Consider the following 16,488-nt stretch of genomic DNA (forward strand, 5'->3'; position numbering starts at 1 on the left):
TTTATGAGAAAAAATTGAGTTTCCCTCCCAATATCCCCCATCCCAAAAGGACAGGAAACTGGCCCTGAAATGGTACAGAATGAGTGCATTTTGGGCAAGGAATGTGTCTGTTGCTTTGTTTATGGTATTTGTTAAGCACTTACTATGCATCAAGCACTGTTCTAAGTGAGTGCTGGGGTAGATACAAGTTTCATCAGGTTGGATCCTGTCATACATGGGGCTCACAGAGTAAGTAACAGGGAGGAGGATTTTGCAGTTGAGGAAATTGAGCTACAGGGAAATTAAGTGACTTGCCCAAGGTCACATAAGTAATTGGCAGAGCCGGGATTAGAACCCAGGTCCCCGAATCCCAGGCCTGTGCTCCTTCCAATAGGTCACATTGCTTTTGCTTCTGAGAAGCCGTATGGCCTAGTGGAAAGAACACGGATCTGGAAGACAGAAGACCTGGGTTCTAATGCTGGCTCTTCCACTTGTCTGCTGTATGACTTTGGGTAAGTCACTTCTCTGTTCCTCAGTTACCTCATCTGTACAATGGGGATTGAATACCTGTTCTCCTTCCTGCTCATACTGTGAGCCCAATGTGAGACCTAATTATCTTGCATCTCCCCAGTGCTTAGTAAGTGCTTAAGAAACACTACATTTATTATTATTATTTTTTGGTGTGCTTTCCCAAGTGCTTAGTACAATGCATTTCACCCACTAAGCACTCAATAAATCCCATTGCTACTCCTGCAGAGTACCTTAAATGACAGGCATGGATAAGTAAAATCCCTTCTTTGCTCCCGAATTAGCCTAAAAAAGAGTAGGTTAGGACTAAGCTGTTTAGGCACCTTCTCATCCTATCCTTTTCCTCCACGGGACTCTTCCTCCCTGAGCTCTTTTACAAACAAGGAGCAACCTTGTGACAGTGGCAACCTCTTGACAGCCTTTATGGTTACCTGATTTGGGACTGAATCATAATTAGCACTTGAGCTAACTGCAGCGTGGTTCTCACTACTGCCCTGAAATATTGGCCCTCATTGTAGTCTACCTGGTCAAATAAAGCTCTTGTTAGTGCTTTGGTCTCTTAAGGCCTATTAAGCCTACAGCCTACTAAACTGCTATCCAGGAAACACTTGGGTAAAAATATAATAAGAATGTCTCCAGGCTCAGCATTTTTTCAGAATTACAGTTTAGCTAGGCAATTCAAATACTTTAAATTGTTTGTGGATTGTGTACAGTGGGGTTGTTGAGGTTGTCCTACAACTTTAATCCTGGTTGGCATGTTCATTTTTGTCTCCCCTTTTTTTTTGACAGCGATGAAATTTCTTCTCATAGAGAACTATGTAATTGTTCCATTTAAACATTAAGTAGGTAACAGCCAGGGCCTTAGCTATTCAATTACACTGTTTAAACACTATCCAGGTGCAGAGTTAATGGTCCTCCCCTCAGTAGATGAACTAGGTAAGGTTTTGTTTCAGTTTGCTACTCACATTTCTCTTTTGCACTAATAAATCAGGAGTATGTATTCCTTAATTCACCTCAAAATGTGCAAGTTGATCAAACGAAAAGCTGCTCTTTTTCATCCATCCCCAATTGTTTACTGTTCATTCAGGTCACACCCCTCATTGCAAGGTGAGTGATCTGAAAACTCACTGGAAGCCTGATGGGCCCTCACCTTGCAGCTTCTGTAGAGAAACATTAGAGGTTAAATGTTACTGTCCCATGGGGGAATTTGGGTCTGGGTTTTTGTTAGCATTTTGCCTACAAAATTAGTCCTGGCTATGATCAGACTCAGTCTATAGAACTACAGCTCCTGAACAACCCCTCTTCCCCTTTCCTCTCCTAAACTGAGGTTCACAGCCACACTGCTGAACCAATTACATTTGTAGCCTTTTTTTCTGGGCTGCAGCAAGCCTTTGGAAAAACAGTCTGAGAAAATCCTAGGCGTTTTTTAATCTCACTCTAGTTGGCATCCAATTCCAACATTCCACACTTTGGAGCCAAAGGTGCCAAATGTGAGGAAGCAGAGCCCAGTGAGAGGCTCCAAACTGGGCATGTCTCTTGGACACTGTTTGAGGAAAGGCTCTCTGGGCCCTTAAATGCACTTCTGGGAGAGGGTCCCTTCTCTTAATGAGGGCATTCTCATTCCTTGTTGGAGCCATAATGAGATGTGGATTAGGGTAACCCTGCCCACTGTTTTTGCTGAGCAATTGGACACTGCTGATATTGCAGACTTGGGAATCAGTCAATCAATGGTATTTGAGCGCTTACTGTGATTGAAGCACTGTATTAAGAACTAGGGAGAGTACAACACAACAGAGTTGGTAGACACATTCCGTGCCCACAAGGAGCTGACAGTCTAGAGGAATCAATGGGAATTGAAAGTAGTGCCAATACTCGGGCAATATTTGTCTTTTTCTTCCCAGATCCAAGAGGCCTCAAATGTCAGTTGTTTCAATGGGTGAAGCATTGCAAAGTGCCAGAAATAACAGTCGTGCTGCACCTTCTGTTACACAGGGCACAAGCAAAACATTCTTAAGGAACTCTATTTCCCGGAGATGAGATTGGTTTAGCAGAAGTGGGGACCCGTGCCTGCAGAGAGAGTGCTGTTAGTATAATAGTCTGGGGCAATCCCACCACCCGTGAATAAATTACTTTTCAGTGCAGCCAGAGGGTCTGGTGCCTCTCAGGATATTTGTTCAGCCTCTCTGGGAATTTTTGGCCAGCCTTAGTGTAACTCGGTAACCCAGAGTTAGCAAATTCTGAAACTTGCGATTTTCAGTTTGTCAATCCTTGATTCTTCCTACTTAGTCACTTCTGAATCAGTGCTCTGATTTTCCTGTACCTGCTACATATCTTGCAGATCAGTCAGTGGTTTTTCAGTGCAGGTTGGCCTTTCTTCCTTCACTCTACTCAGTTTTTCCTCCCCTTTCATCTTGTTAGTGTCCTGTGCAGCCTTTCTGTATTCTTCTAAATTCTGAGAAGGCAGGCAGGCAGGCTGGGCTCTCCCTTCTAGGACATCACTAGGCAAGGTTAGGGGTGGGCTGGACTGGGCTGGCATTGTTGCATCTGGGAAAATGCTAATTACTTTGACCCACCCTTGCCAAGCATTGTGATGACCAAAAGAAACAAAAAACAACGGGAAGAAAAGACACCCCAAAGGGCAGCAGCAGCTCCGGCTGACAAAGAGTCCCTTTAAAATCCTTCTGTGGTGCTTCTCTCTGCTTGTGCTCAGTGGAGGCTTTCGCTTTTTCTTCTTTCAGTGGGGGGTGGGGAGAGGGGAGTGTGGTTGTTGTGTAGAGGATGAAAAGGCTGTAGTGGGAGAGGCAAGGAGAAGAAAGACCATTACCGTGAAAAACGCCCCCACAAGAGAGTAGCCATCAAAGTGTCACCTTCTTTCATCCTTTCCTTCTCACCCGCCTTTGCTTGACCTGGGGAAAGGAAGCTTAAATCAAATAGTCAGAAGGAATGATGAAAATAGCCTGAATGAAACAAAAAGGCTGGGGAGCAGGCAGAGTGGAGGAGAAGCGTGAGGTAAGAAGCGGGGCACCATCTGGAGGGAGAGGAGAATGCTCTTCTGTTTCTCCCATGATTTCACTATAACACAGCTCTGTGTGTGTGTGTGTGTCTGTGTGTGTCTGTGTGTGTCTGTGTGTGTCTGTGTGTATGTATGTATAAAACTCTGGTGGGAAGCAGGAGCCTACTTTCCAGAACAATAAGCGGGGGCCTGCAAAGCCCTTGCCATTCTAAAGCAGGGCTCTTAATTTTCTATGGTCTATTTGCCTCAAAGGGAATAAGAGGCAGGAGGTGTCCATCATCCTCTGTAAAGAGGACCACTTAAAGACAAGAGATGGAGTTTTAATATCGGTGACTAATTTTAACCAGGCTTTTGTTTGGTGAGCAGTGGCAAAGACATCCTGAGGTAGATTTGAGAGTGACTGATAAAAAATTGTCACTAAGCAGTGGAAGGAAGGGGACTGGGCATAGGCCTTTGCAAGTTTAATGCTTTTTACTGTAACTCCAACCTAGAAGTTGTGCCTTTTGGTTCATCTTTTAGAAACCCTAAACCAGATTTGGATTCCTAAAGATAATTTTTTTTTTTGGTCATCAGGTCACAAATCTCCTTTTGTGCCTTCTCTCTTTATCTAGGAAAATTCTACTTTCAGCCACCTTGGGCTGGACGTGTTCTCAGAATATCTGCTTCAGCCCAGCAAGAAGTGAATGCCTTAATATCTAAAAATATCTAATAATAATAATAATAATTAGGGTATTTGTTAAGCATTTACTATGTGTCAAGCTCCGTTCTAAGCGCTGGGGTAGATACTTTCATTCATTCATTCAATAGTATTTATTGAGCGCTTACTATGTGCAGAGCACTGTACTAAGCGCTTGGGATGAACAAGTCGGCAACAGATAGAGACAGTCCCTGCCGTTTGACGGGCTTACAGTCTAATCGGGGGAGACGGACAGACAAGAACAATGGCAATAAACAGCGTCAAGGGGAAGAATAGAATCAAGGCGATGTACAATTCATTAACAAAATAAATAGGGTAACGAAAATATATACAGTTGAGCAGACGAGTACAGTGCTGTGGGGATGGGAAGGGAGAGGTGGAGGAGCAGAGGGAAAAGGGGAAAATGAGGCTTTAGCTGCGGAGAGGTAAAGGGGGGATGGCAGAGGGAGTAGAGGGGGAAGAGGAGCTCAGTCTGGGAACGCCTCTTGGAGGAGGTGATTTTTAAGTAGGGTTTTGAAGAGGGAAAGAGAATCAGTTTGGCGGAGGTGAGGAGGGAGGGCGTTCCAGGACCGCGGGAGGACGTGACCCAGGGGTCGACGGCGGGATAGGCGAGACCGAGGGACGGTGAGGAGGTGGGTGGCAGAGGAGCGGAGCGTGCGGGGTGGGCGGTAGAAAGAGAGAAGGGAGGAGAGGTAGGAAGGGGCAAGGTGATGGAGAGCCTTGAAGCCTAGAGTGAGGAGTTTTTGTTTGGAGCGGAGGTCGATAGGCAACCACTGGAGTTGTTTAAGAAGGGGATACAAGATACAAGATACAAGATATTAAGATACAAGATAAGTCAGACACAGTTCCTGTCCCATATAGGGCTCACAGTCTTAATTTCCATTTTGCAGGTGAGGTAATTGAGGCACAGGGAAGTTCAGGGTTTTAATTTAAGCACTATATAACCTTGGCTTCACTGACACTATGCTTTCCTGGATCTCTTCCTAGTTCTCTGGCTGCTTCTTCACACTCCTCTTCCATCCTCTGTGAGAGACCCCTTCTCTTCAAGGGTCAGTGAGTTCCTCAAGGGTCAGTTCTTGACCCTCTTCTGTTCTCCATTTACACTCACTCCCTTGGTGAACTCATTCGCTCTCATGGCTTTGACTACCATCTCTACGCAGATGACACGCAGATCTACATCTCTGCCCCTGTCCTCTCCCCCTCCCTTCAGGCTTGCATCTCCTCCTGCCTCCAGGATGTCTCCACCTGGATGTCGGCCCGCCACCTAAAACTCAACATGAGCAAGACTGAGCTCCTCATCTACCCTCCCAAGCCCGGTCCTCTCCCAGATTTCCCTATCACCGTGGATGGTACGACCATCCTTCCCGTCTCTCAGGCCCGCAGTCTCGGTGTCATCCTTGACTCGTCTCTCTCGTTCACCCCACACATCCTATCCGTTACCAAGACCTGCCGGTTTCACCTTTACAATATCGCCAAGATCTGCCCTTTCCTCTCCACCCAAACGGCTACCTTACTGCTACGGGCTCTCGTTATATCCCGGCTAGACTACTGTGTCAGCCTTCTCTCTGACCTCCCTTCCTCCTCTCTCGCCCCGCTCCAGTCTATTCTTCACTCTGCTGCCCGGCTCATCTTCCTGCAGAAACGATCTGGGCATGTCACTCCCCTTCTTAAACACCTCCAGTGGTTGCCTATCAACCTCTGCTCCAAACAAAAACTCCTCACTCTGGGCTTCAAGGCGCTCCATCACCTTGCCCCTTCCTTCCTCTCCTCCCTTCTCTCTTTCTACTGCCCACCCCGCACGCTCCGCTCCTCTGCCACCCACCTCACCGTCCCTCAGTCTCTCCTATCCCGCCGTCGACCCCTGGGCCACGTCCTCCTGCGGTCCTGGAATGCCCTCCCTCCTCACCTCTGACAATCTAATTCTCTTCCCCTCTTCAAATCCCTATTTAAAACTCACCTCCTCCAAGAGGCCTTCCCAGACTGAGCTCCCTTTTTCCCTCTGCTCCCTCTACCCCCCCTTCACCTCTCCACAGCTAAACTCTCTTCTCCCCCCTTTCCCTCTCCTCCTCCCCCTCTCCCGTCCCACCCCCTCAGCACTGTACTTGTCCGCTCGACTGTATATATCTTTATCACCCTATTTATTTTGTTTATTTTGTTTAATGAGATGTACATCACCCTGATTCTATTTAGTTGCCATTGTTTTTATGAGATGTTCTTCCCCTTGACTCTATTTATTGCCATTCTTCTTGTCTGCCTGTCTCCCCCGATTAGACTGTAAGCCCATCAAAGGGCAGGGACTGTCTGTCTGTTGACAACTTGTACATTCCAAGCGCTTAGTACAGTGCTCTGCACATAGTAAGTGCTCAATAAATATTATTGAATGAATGAATTCTCCATCTCACTCTCTTGGAGAACTCATTTGCTCCCATGGTTTTAACTACCGTCCCTCACAAATCCCAAATCTGCTTCTCCAGCCCTGACCTCTCTCCTTCTCTGCAGTCTCACATTACCTCTAACTGGCTGTCCTGCGGGCACCTCGAATTTAACATGCCCAAAACAAAATGCCTCATCTTCCCACCCAAACCCTGCCCTTCCCCAGACTTTCCCTTAACTGTAGAGAAGGCCATTATCCTGCATATCTCACAAACTCATAACCTTGGCCTCATCATCTACACTTCTCTCTCATTTAACCCACATAGTCTGTCACAAAATCCCGTTGGTTCTCCCTTCATAACATTTCTAGAATTCGCCCTTTCCTCTCCACTCATATTGCTACCATGCTGATCCAAGCATTTATCATATCCTACCTTGATTACGGCAACCTTCTCACTGACCTCCCTGCCTCCTGTCTCTCCCCCCTCCAGTTCATACTTCACTCTGCTGCCCGAATCATTTTTCTAAGAAAAAAACCCTTTCAGTCCACATCTCCCTGCTTCTCAAAAACCTCCAAAGTATTCCCATCCATCTCTGCATCAAACAGAAACTCCTTACTGTCGGCTTTAACTCTGCTGCCCGGATCTTTTTTTTTTTTTTTTACAAATCCATTCAATCCATGTTTCTCAACTCCTCAAGAACCTCCAGTGGTTACCCATCCACTTCCACATCAAACAAACTCATTACCATTAGCTTTAAAGCACTCAATTACCTTGCCCCCTCCTACCGTACCTCTCTGATTTCCTACTATAACCCAGCCCGCCTACTTCTCTCTTCTAATGCCAACCCACTCACGGCAGGTCGATCTCATCTATCTCGCCGCTGACCCCACACCTATGTCCTGCCTGTGGCCTGGAACTCCCACCGTCTCCATATCCAACAGACTATCCCTCTCCCCACCTTCAAAGCCTTATTTAAAATCATTTTTCCTCCAAGAGGCCTTTCCTGACCAAGCCCTCATTTCCTCTTCTACCACTCCCTTCTGTGTTGCTCTTGCACTTGGATTTGCTCCCTTTATTCACCCCTCCCTCATCCCTACAGCATTTATGTACATATCTGTAATTTATTTATTTGTATTGATGTCTGTCTCCCCCTCTAGACTGTAAGCTTACTGTGAGCAGGGAACAGGTTTACCAACTCTGTTATATTGTATTCTCCCAAGTGCTTAGCACAGTGCAGTGCACACAGTAAGTGCTCAATATATGATTGATTGATTTTAAAGCAATCAGATTTCCTCCTTCTTCCTTAAGTCCCTGATCTATTATAACCCAACCCTCTTCTAATGCCAACCTACTCACTGTACTTTGATCTCATCTTTCTTGCCACTGATCCCTTGCCCATGTCCTCCCTCTAGCTTCATAGCTGACAGGCCACTACTCTCCCCACCTTCAAAGCTTTACTAACATCACATCTCCTCCAAGAGGCCTTTTCTGATTAAGACTTAACTTCCCTGTCTAATCTCTTCCATCTGCATTGTCTATGTGCTCAGTTTGGTACCCCTTGGGAACTTTGATATGATAGTCAACTTCACTGAGCCGCACAAAACTTCTGTACTTACCCATCTGTAATTTATTTTAATGTGTGTCTCCCCATCTCATGTGCATGGGGACAGGGATCACATCTACCAACTCTGCTGTACTGTACTCTCCCAAGTGTTTAGTACAGTGCTCTACACACAGTAAGCGCTCAGTAAATACCATTGTTAGATTGATATTGATTTGTCTCTGCCTTGTATCTCGAAGCTGAGTTCACCTGCATCTGTCTAACTTCTTTCCACCCTGCAGAAACAAAAAATGTTTGGTGGATTCTAACTTAGCCTACATATTAGGAGTGTGTAAGGGCCCTTCCTGCAGGATTGATAAGTATTCAAGGGCTAGATGGAAGTAGTTTCTAAGAGACACTGCACCTACCCTGTTGGAATCTCCCAGTTTTTAATACATTTTCCAAAGAGGATGTTGACCCTGGAAAGGAGAAGGCTAAAGAAGATGACTTCATGATTCGAGCCCGGGCTTGGGAGTCAGAGGTCATGGGTTTGAATCCCAGCTCTGCCACTTGTCAGCTGTGTGACTGTGGGCAAGTCACTTAACTTCTCGGTGCCTCAGTTACCTCATCTGTAAAATGGGGATTAAGACTGTGAGCCTCACGTGGGACAACCTGATTACCCTATATCTCCCCCAGCACTTAGAACAGTGCTCTGCACATAGTAAGAGCTTAACAAATACTGACATTATTAAGTAAATTAAGGGCTACAGTGCTCTGCAAATAGTAAGCACTCAATAAATTCCATCGATTGATATTTTTTAGGGGAAGGACACTGACGTTCTGTTCATTACCTCCACAGAGGATAAACCAGAGGAAGTTAAAATTGCAGTAAGAAAGCACATAAAAGAATAATAATGATGGTATTTATTAGGGGCTTAATTTGTGCCAAGGAATGTGCTAATCCTGGGTTAGATTCAAGACAATCTGATCGAACGCCGTGACCCACACAGGGCTCATAATCCAAAAGGTGTGGAGAACAGGTATTATATCCTCATTTTACAGATAGAGAACATGAGGCACAAAAAGTTAAGTGATTTTCCCAAGGTCACACAGCTGCGCAAGTAGAGGAAGCCAAAACAAGTAGCAAAATTGACAGGTTTGAGTTTCACTTGCTTTTATTTGCCCATATTCTGGTGTAGGTACCAAACAAGTCATAGAAAGACCCAAAGGCAAACAGACAAAAGAAGGAAAGGGCATGGATAATCTGCCACCAAGTATTTGGCCCACAAATAATCAAGAGGTGATCATAGTTTTTGAAACAAAATCACCCTACCGTAAAAAAAATTCCACCAGCTTCAATTTAATGGCATATTTTCTAATCTGATTAAGATCCTTGTCTTCAATCTGAATTATTTCAGATCCTGAGCATGTACTGTTTTGTCTAGGTGATTTCGTCAAAAGAGCAGTTCTGTCTGTGTGATTCAGACCATTTAAGACACACAAGGCCAGCTTCTACTGGTGAGAAAAGAATAAATTTGCCAAGTTAACATGACTAAAGTGGCCCATTTCCAAAATGTTTACAGCTCTCAAAATCCCATGTATATGCTCAGTGCCTCTTCCTTGATTTGTGAGGTATTGGAAGAGTAGTTTAAGGATCCAAACGTGTTTTCTTTCATAAATCCTGTTGGAAGCTGTAGGTTCTTCCAGTCCAACATATATGGTCCCAGTTTTGGTTTATGATACTGTAAACAGAGGAAGTGGCCTGTCTCTTTAGTTTCTAACCGTTAACATCTGTGCTTTCTACCCGTGAACAACATCCCAAGCACAACACAAAGTAGAAGAAAAATATTTCCTCAGGTCTCGGTAACTTCGAGGCTTAAAAAGGGACTTGGTCAACATACAAAAGGAATATTAGGAAGCAGCATGACCTAGTGGAAAAAAGTAAGGGCTTGGGAGTCAGAAGACCTGGTGTCTAATCTCAGCTCTGCCACTTTTCTGCTGTGTGACCTTGAGCAGGTCACTTAACTTCTCTGTGCCTCAGTTATCTCATCTGAGGGGAATAAAATTGTGAGCCCATGTGGAACATGGACTGTATCCAAACTTATATCTACCCCAGTGCTTAGTACAGTGCCTGGCACATAGTAAGCACTTAACATCCCATAAAAAAAGGGATAATTCTTGCACAGAAGAATTAATAATCTAAAGGGGAGACAGTACACAGAAATTGGTAGTTGATAGAAAAGAAATAATGTACAAATGAATAAATCAGTAAATAACAAATGGTGAAATATATGTGTGTTGAGGTGGCTGAGAGGATTGTATGACTAGGAAGGTGGAGGGAATTATTCAAAGAATATTTCCTGGAGGAAGTGACTTTAAGTGAGTTTTTCCTGAAATTTAAAATATTTATATCACCCTTATTTTGAAGCCCCACCCTCCCTTCAGAAGTCGGACCTAATGAGAATTCCTGAACTCTTTTTCCTTGAAAACGATACAGGGTGTAAGTAAAGAAAATGTGGGCAGGCACCTGTTTCTGTCTGTCTGCCTATATGTCTCTTTAGAATTTGAGCATAAAAATGTCAAAATGAAAACACCAAAGCTGCATTTACATTGAGGGTCACCTTATGAGTCTTCTGAGCAAGGGTGAACAGTCCTTAGTTTCCACCCACACCTTCTTAACCATGAAATCATCTAATTTTTCGCTTCAGTTAAAGTTCAGTTGAATTTTCCAATTTACTTTCAAGTCAGAAACTTTATCCTCTTTAGGTACTGTAACTATCATTCTCTCACCTTATTGCCCTTTGTATTGAATTTTCTGCAGGCAGCAGCATGGCCTGAAGGAAAGAGCACCTGATTGGGAGTTAGGGGACCCTGGGTTCTAGCCCTAGCTCTGCCATAAACCTCCTTGTCTGACCTTCTCTAAGCCTCAGTTTCCTCATCTGTAAAATGAGGATAAAGACTGAGAGACCCATGTGGGGCAGGGACTATGTCCAATCTGATGATCTTGTTTCTACTCCAGCACTTAGCTCAGTGTAGGGCAAAGAGTAAGTCTTCAATAAATATCATCATCATGGCTTAGTGGAAAGACATGGGCTTGAGAGTCAGAGGTTGTGGGTTCTGATCCCGGCTCCGCCACTTATCAACTGTGTGACTTTGGGCAAGTCACTTAACTTCTCTGTGCCTCAGTTACCTCATCTGTAAAATGGGGATTAAAACTGTGAGCCTCATGAGGGACAACCTGATTACCTTCTATCTACCCCAGCACTTAGAATAGTGCTTGGCACATAGTAAGCATTTAACAAATACCACCATCATCATTATTATTATTATTATTATTATTATATGTGATAATAAGTACTCATTGGTGAAAATGGGATTTGAGCCTGAACTCAGAATGTGATGACAGAATTGTCCAGGAGCAGAACATAGTTCTTTGTCTGATGAGAAGTATACACTGCAGATGGCCTAGATGTCCATCTTAAACCAAGAGTCCCAGAGTCTTTCCTGTCAAGTGGGACCACAGTGTCAAGTGGGATCATTTTGTTATGGCTACTAACAGAGAAGCAGCGAGGCCTAGTAGATAGAGCATGGGCCTGGGAATCAGAAGGATGTGTGTTCTAATCCTGGTTGTGCCATTTGTCTTCTGTGGGACCTTGGGGAAGTCACTTCACTTCTCTGTGCCTCAGTTACCTCATCTGTAAAATGGGGATTAAGACCTTGAGCCCCATGTGGGACATGGACTGTGTCCAGCCTGATTAGCTTGTATCTACCCCACTGTACACTACCTGGCACATAGTAATCACTTAAATATCATGGAAAAAAAAACTTAACAGTAAACAGTTATATAGAACAAGGGTCAAAGTAAGGTGACCTGCTCAGACTCTCAATGTCAGGCTAGCCTCAAGCATGGCATTGTAGGCAGTGTCACTTGAAAATAATTTTCTGTGGAATATAGACAGGTCTTTAAAAGTGATTTGCAGAAACTTACTTTTGCGTGTGTCCATGGAGCTGCTGGGTAGTCAGAACCTGAGTTGTTCCCTCAACAGTAATAATGTTCCTTAGGACCTGACCTCTGATCCAGTGGGGTCCTATAAAGCAACAAAGCAAGCAGTGGTTTGACAGTGACTCAGTAATCCTTTGCCTTTATGTTTCTTACACTGACAAAATACCCCACTTCTGAAGTCAGAACTGCATTTAAAAAAGTCCAAGCTTCCAATCTGGATCGATAGATGTAAAACAGTCTTGCTCCCCACATCTTTTTGCTGAGGAGAGGTGCTTCTACACAGGGGAATGTGGGATTGTGGGGTGGTTTTCTGTGAGACAATACTTCTGATAGGGAAAAAAAATTTCTTGAAGTTTTTAGCAGCTGAAGCCTTCCTTTGGGGGAATATGGGTTTATTTGCATTTTAGAGCCAAAGGGAAGACCCTAACTTGTAGCTGGCATCACCTTCTTCCGACTTCATGCCCTGCTTGCGCAGATGTCTTTTCCTCGGAGGAGCAAGCGGATGTGAAGTGAACTGTTTTAATTGGCCCAATTTTCCTAATTCTGGCAATGGCAAGTGAAACTTGGTGAAATCAGGCTGATGCAAACCAGATTCCAGCATACTCCAAATGGGCTCTCAAGAATCTGTCAGACAGATCAGTGCACAGCTGTTTCAATTCATAAACAGCATCCCTCCCTCCTACCAAGGGTCTCTATGACTGATTCTGTATCCTGTTTTGTCCCAAGGTATTTACCACTTTCTCCAGGTCTCAGAAGGAAACATAACATTTTGTATTTCAGATTAAGATTACCCAGTATCTAGAGGTTGACTAACAAGGTGTTGGCACTTCTGGAGAGATTATCAAATAAAATCTGCCTAAGAATATGCCATATTGACAAATGTGGTAGATCCTTAATAGCACCAAGTTCTTAGAGCTGAGTTAAAGGTTATGTTCCTTGAAATTGTGATTGAATCATGGGGTACATTTGCCCATAGGGTTACAGGCAGTAAATTGTTTCATTTCAGAACCAGTCCTAGCACGATCGCCGAACACTACAGAGAAGTATTCATTCATTCATTCAATAGTATTTATTGAGCGCTTACTATGTGCAGAGCACTGTACTAAGCGCTTGGGATGAACAAGTCGGCAACAGATAGAGACAGTCCCTGCCGTTTGACAGGCTTACAGTCTAATCGGGGGAGACGGACAGACAAGAACAATGGCAATAAACAGCGTCAAGGGGAAGAACATCTCGTAAAAACAATGGCAAGTACTAAAAATTAAACAGTAAATCCCTCCCAGCTCTTTCCTCCAACCTCCCTATAACGAGCAGATTTTCCATCTTCCCTCCCGACCCTCAAATTCAATTTTTTTAATGGTATTTCTTAATCGCTTACTGTGTACTAGAGCCCATACTAAGCACCGAGATAGATACAAAACAAGCAGGTTGAACACAGTCCATGTCCTACATGGGGCTCACAGTCTTAATTCCCATTTTACAGAGGAGGTAACTGAGGCACAGAGAAGTGAAGTGACTTGCCCAAGGTCACCCAGCAGACAAGTGGCAGAGCCAGGATTAGAACCAGGTCCTCTGACTCCCAGGCCCATGCTCTTTCAGACTAGGCCATGCTGCTTTCCGTTAATCCATCAACGGTATTTATTGAACCCTACTGTGTGCAGCGCACTGTTCTAAGCACTTGGGAGAGTACAAAAGAGTTGGTAAACATGATCCCTGCTGTCTAGGAGTTCATGATCCTCTCTCTCTCTCTCACACACTCCTTCCCTCCATCCCTCTCTCTCCTGCTCAGATTTTAAATGCCTTCAGGTGTGTTATAGGTTTCTTCTTAATAGTTTGTCACCCCCTGCTCTCCAGTATTGTTGGCTTTTAAATTAACCATAGTGAGTGCAGCTGAGGACACCTCCCCCCCTCCCCCCCCCGTCATCTCCTCTCCCTCCTCCTTGTCACCCCATCTCCCTGCCATGGAAATGAAGACAGAAAGACAGATGGTAGCATCAGGGACAGTATCTAGAAAGGGGACCACATTCTCTCCCCAAACCCAGGCACACTAATCTTACCCCTGTCCCGGTTCCCACAGCTTGTCCAGGGCAGCAAGGTATGGATAGGAAAAGGCGGAGATAGCAGTGATTGCTGAGTGGCACTCATAATTAGGATTACTTTAAAAAAATACTGAGTTGGGGTAAGACTGGGGAAGTAGTGGGGAGGCAGATTTGAGGGGTAGGAGGGGCAATAAAACTGCTGGGAACTGAGGAGGGCAAGGAAGGAGCTGGGTGGGAATTGACTTATCTGCAGGGCTTATATGTGCCAGGATAATTCAGCAAATAGCTCAGGATGTATCCCTGGGTGGCACATATTGTTGGTTGGTGTAACCTGGGGCATGACTATATTCATTCAGAAATATTTAATACTCACCTGTTTAGAGTTTAATCTGGATAGAGTCTTGTAACAACATTAGTATGAATTTTTTTTGGCGATAGTATAAGTTTCTCCTTTCAAGGTATCTATGAAATCAAAGCAGCTCACATCCTGAGCGTTTATTGTAACTTTGAAGGAAATCATGTACTTTCCTGTCTTGGATTAATGCAGTACAGAGTCATTGCACTGTGAGTTACTCCACCATGTTCAATTATCACAGAAACCAGATCAGATTGCAGTATGAGGCCTGTTAGGGGAGAATGAACTTGGAAGTCTGATCCTTCCAGAGAATGTTGCTAGAATCAATCAAATCTGCAGTCCTGACTGTTCAGTTCCAGTCTGCCACTGAGATTATCTGCTCCTAAAATGACTCTTCCACCTAAAATATTGTCTGAAATTCACATGGAAAATGCCCTGTTTTCTGGCAAAGCATACACAGGAGCTTAACCCTACAGGGACTAAGACAGGCCATCCCATGGAGAGCAACAGCTCTTTTACCCCTGAGCACTGGCAAAGCAGGGAGAAGGAAGAGCCAGGGAGAAGGAAGGTGGTGCAGGTGGTGGTTCCATGTAGGCAATCCCCCAAGAAAAGAGCTCTAATATAGAAAAAAAAATACTTTGAAAGTCACGACTGCCTGCTCCCCAATGTCCACTGCTGTCCAGAGGGAATGGAGTGTATGTTACTGCTTCCCCAGTGATAATTTGTCAGGAAAGCCACCCCACAAGATCAGAATTTGCCAACAAGCCCTGTGCTTGTCAGACTGATTCAGAAAGACCATCAAATGCTTCGGGAGAAACTGTGGCGTTAAAAATGGTTTTCTTAGGAGCCCAGGAGCATTTCTGACAAAGTATATCATTTTATTGCTTAGATTATGAATTTATTCAGTCAATCAGTAATATGCAGACCAATTAACCAATCATTGGTACTTATTGCATATTCATTGTGTGCAGAGCACTGTACTAAGTGCTCGGGAGAGTACAAAACAACAGAGTCGGTAGATGCCCTCCCTGCCCACAAGGAGCTTACAGTCTAGAGGGACTTGCTTGCCAACTGGTGGGACAGTTCTGGTCACTGGGGACTGGTTGCTCAAGATGAAATCTTGCAAGGGAAGTAGAAGTGCATAAGTGGGTTACGAGGAGAGGGAAGGAAGAAAGCAAATGGGATTCTGGAGGCTATGAGCCCATTCGTATAGGATAGCTACATAAATCCCAAATGAGTACTCTTTTTATAATGCCATCAGTCCTTCACAGATCCCTAAATCATTCAGAAGGTGATGCTGGATTAAGGAGCACTGTATTAAGCACTTAGCAAAGTACATTAGAATTAGCAGACATGAGCTTTGCTCTCAAGGAGCTCGCAATCAAGGGAGGCAGATGCAAATAATTTAAAGATAGGAGACAAAAGGAAAAATGGAGATATGGATGAACAAGTAGGTATACATACCTCTAGGTACAGAAGTGCCATGGATGGATGGATGTGAGTGCATAAATGTGTAGGTAGTGCTGAAGTGGTATTTGAAGGGATGTAATCTGAAGAGTGGAAAATTAATCAGGGAAGGCCTCCTAGAAGGATTTTTGATTCTCTCCCACTAGTTTGTAAACTCCTTAAGGGCAGGGATCAGTCAATCAATCAGTTGTATTTACTGAGCACTTACTGTGTGCAGGGCACTGTACTAAATGTTTAGGAGAGTACAACACAACGGTGTAACAGACACATTCTCTGCCCATGTCTACCAACTTTATTATACTCTCCTAAGTGCATCGTACAGTGCTCTGCACACAGTAAGCATTCAATAATTACAATTGATTATTTTCAGAATAGCTTTGAACATGGGACAAGCTGTGGTCTGGTGGGTCTGAAGGGGGAACTGTGTGAGCAAGAGGTCAGAAGTGGGAGAGACAAGAACAAAGCACAGTAAAGCAGTTTCCTTGAGAAGCA

The 16,488-nt window shown here is 44.3% G+C and overlaps 1 protein-coding gene and 1 long non-coding RNA gene across 2 annotated transcripts in view; one reads left to right on the top strand and one right to left on the bottom strand.

The window, feature by feature from the left end:
- EFCC1 (EF-hand and coiled-coil domain containing 1) overlaps window positions 1-16,488 on the top strand; it is a 75,639-nt gene that overhangs the window by 17,601 nt on the left and 41,550 nt on the right. The gene's annotated exons all lie outside the window — the stretch shown is intronic.
- On the bottom strand, window positions 1,556-3,001 carry LOC120638073. The gene is made up of 2 exons (XR_005659546.1): window positions 2,828-3,001; window positions 1,556-1,667 (listed from the first exon to the last, which is right to left on the bottom strand). It is a non-coding gene; the product is annotated as an uncharacterized LOC120638073 (long non-coding RNA).

This window comes from Ornithorhynchus anatinus, chromosome X1 (assembly GCF_004115215.2).
Source record: "Ornithorhynchus anatinus isolate Pmale09 chromosome X1, mOrnAna1.pri.v4, whole genome shotgun sequence".
NCBI classification, from domain to species: domain Eukaryota; kingdom Metazoa; phylum Chordata; class Mammalia; order Monotremata; family Ornithorhynchidae; genus Ornithorhynchus; species Ornithorhynchus anatinus.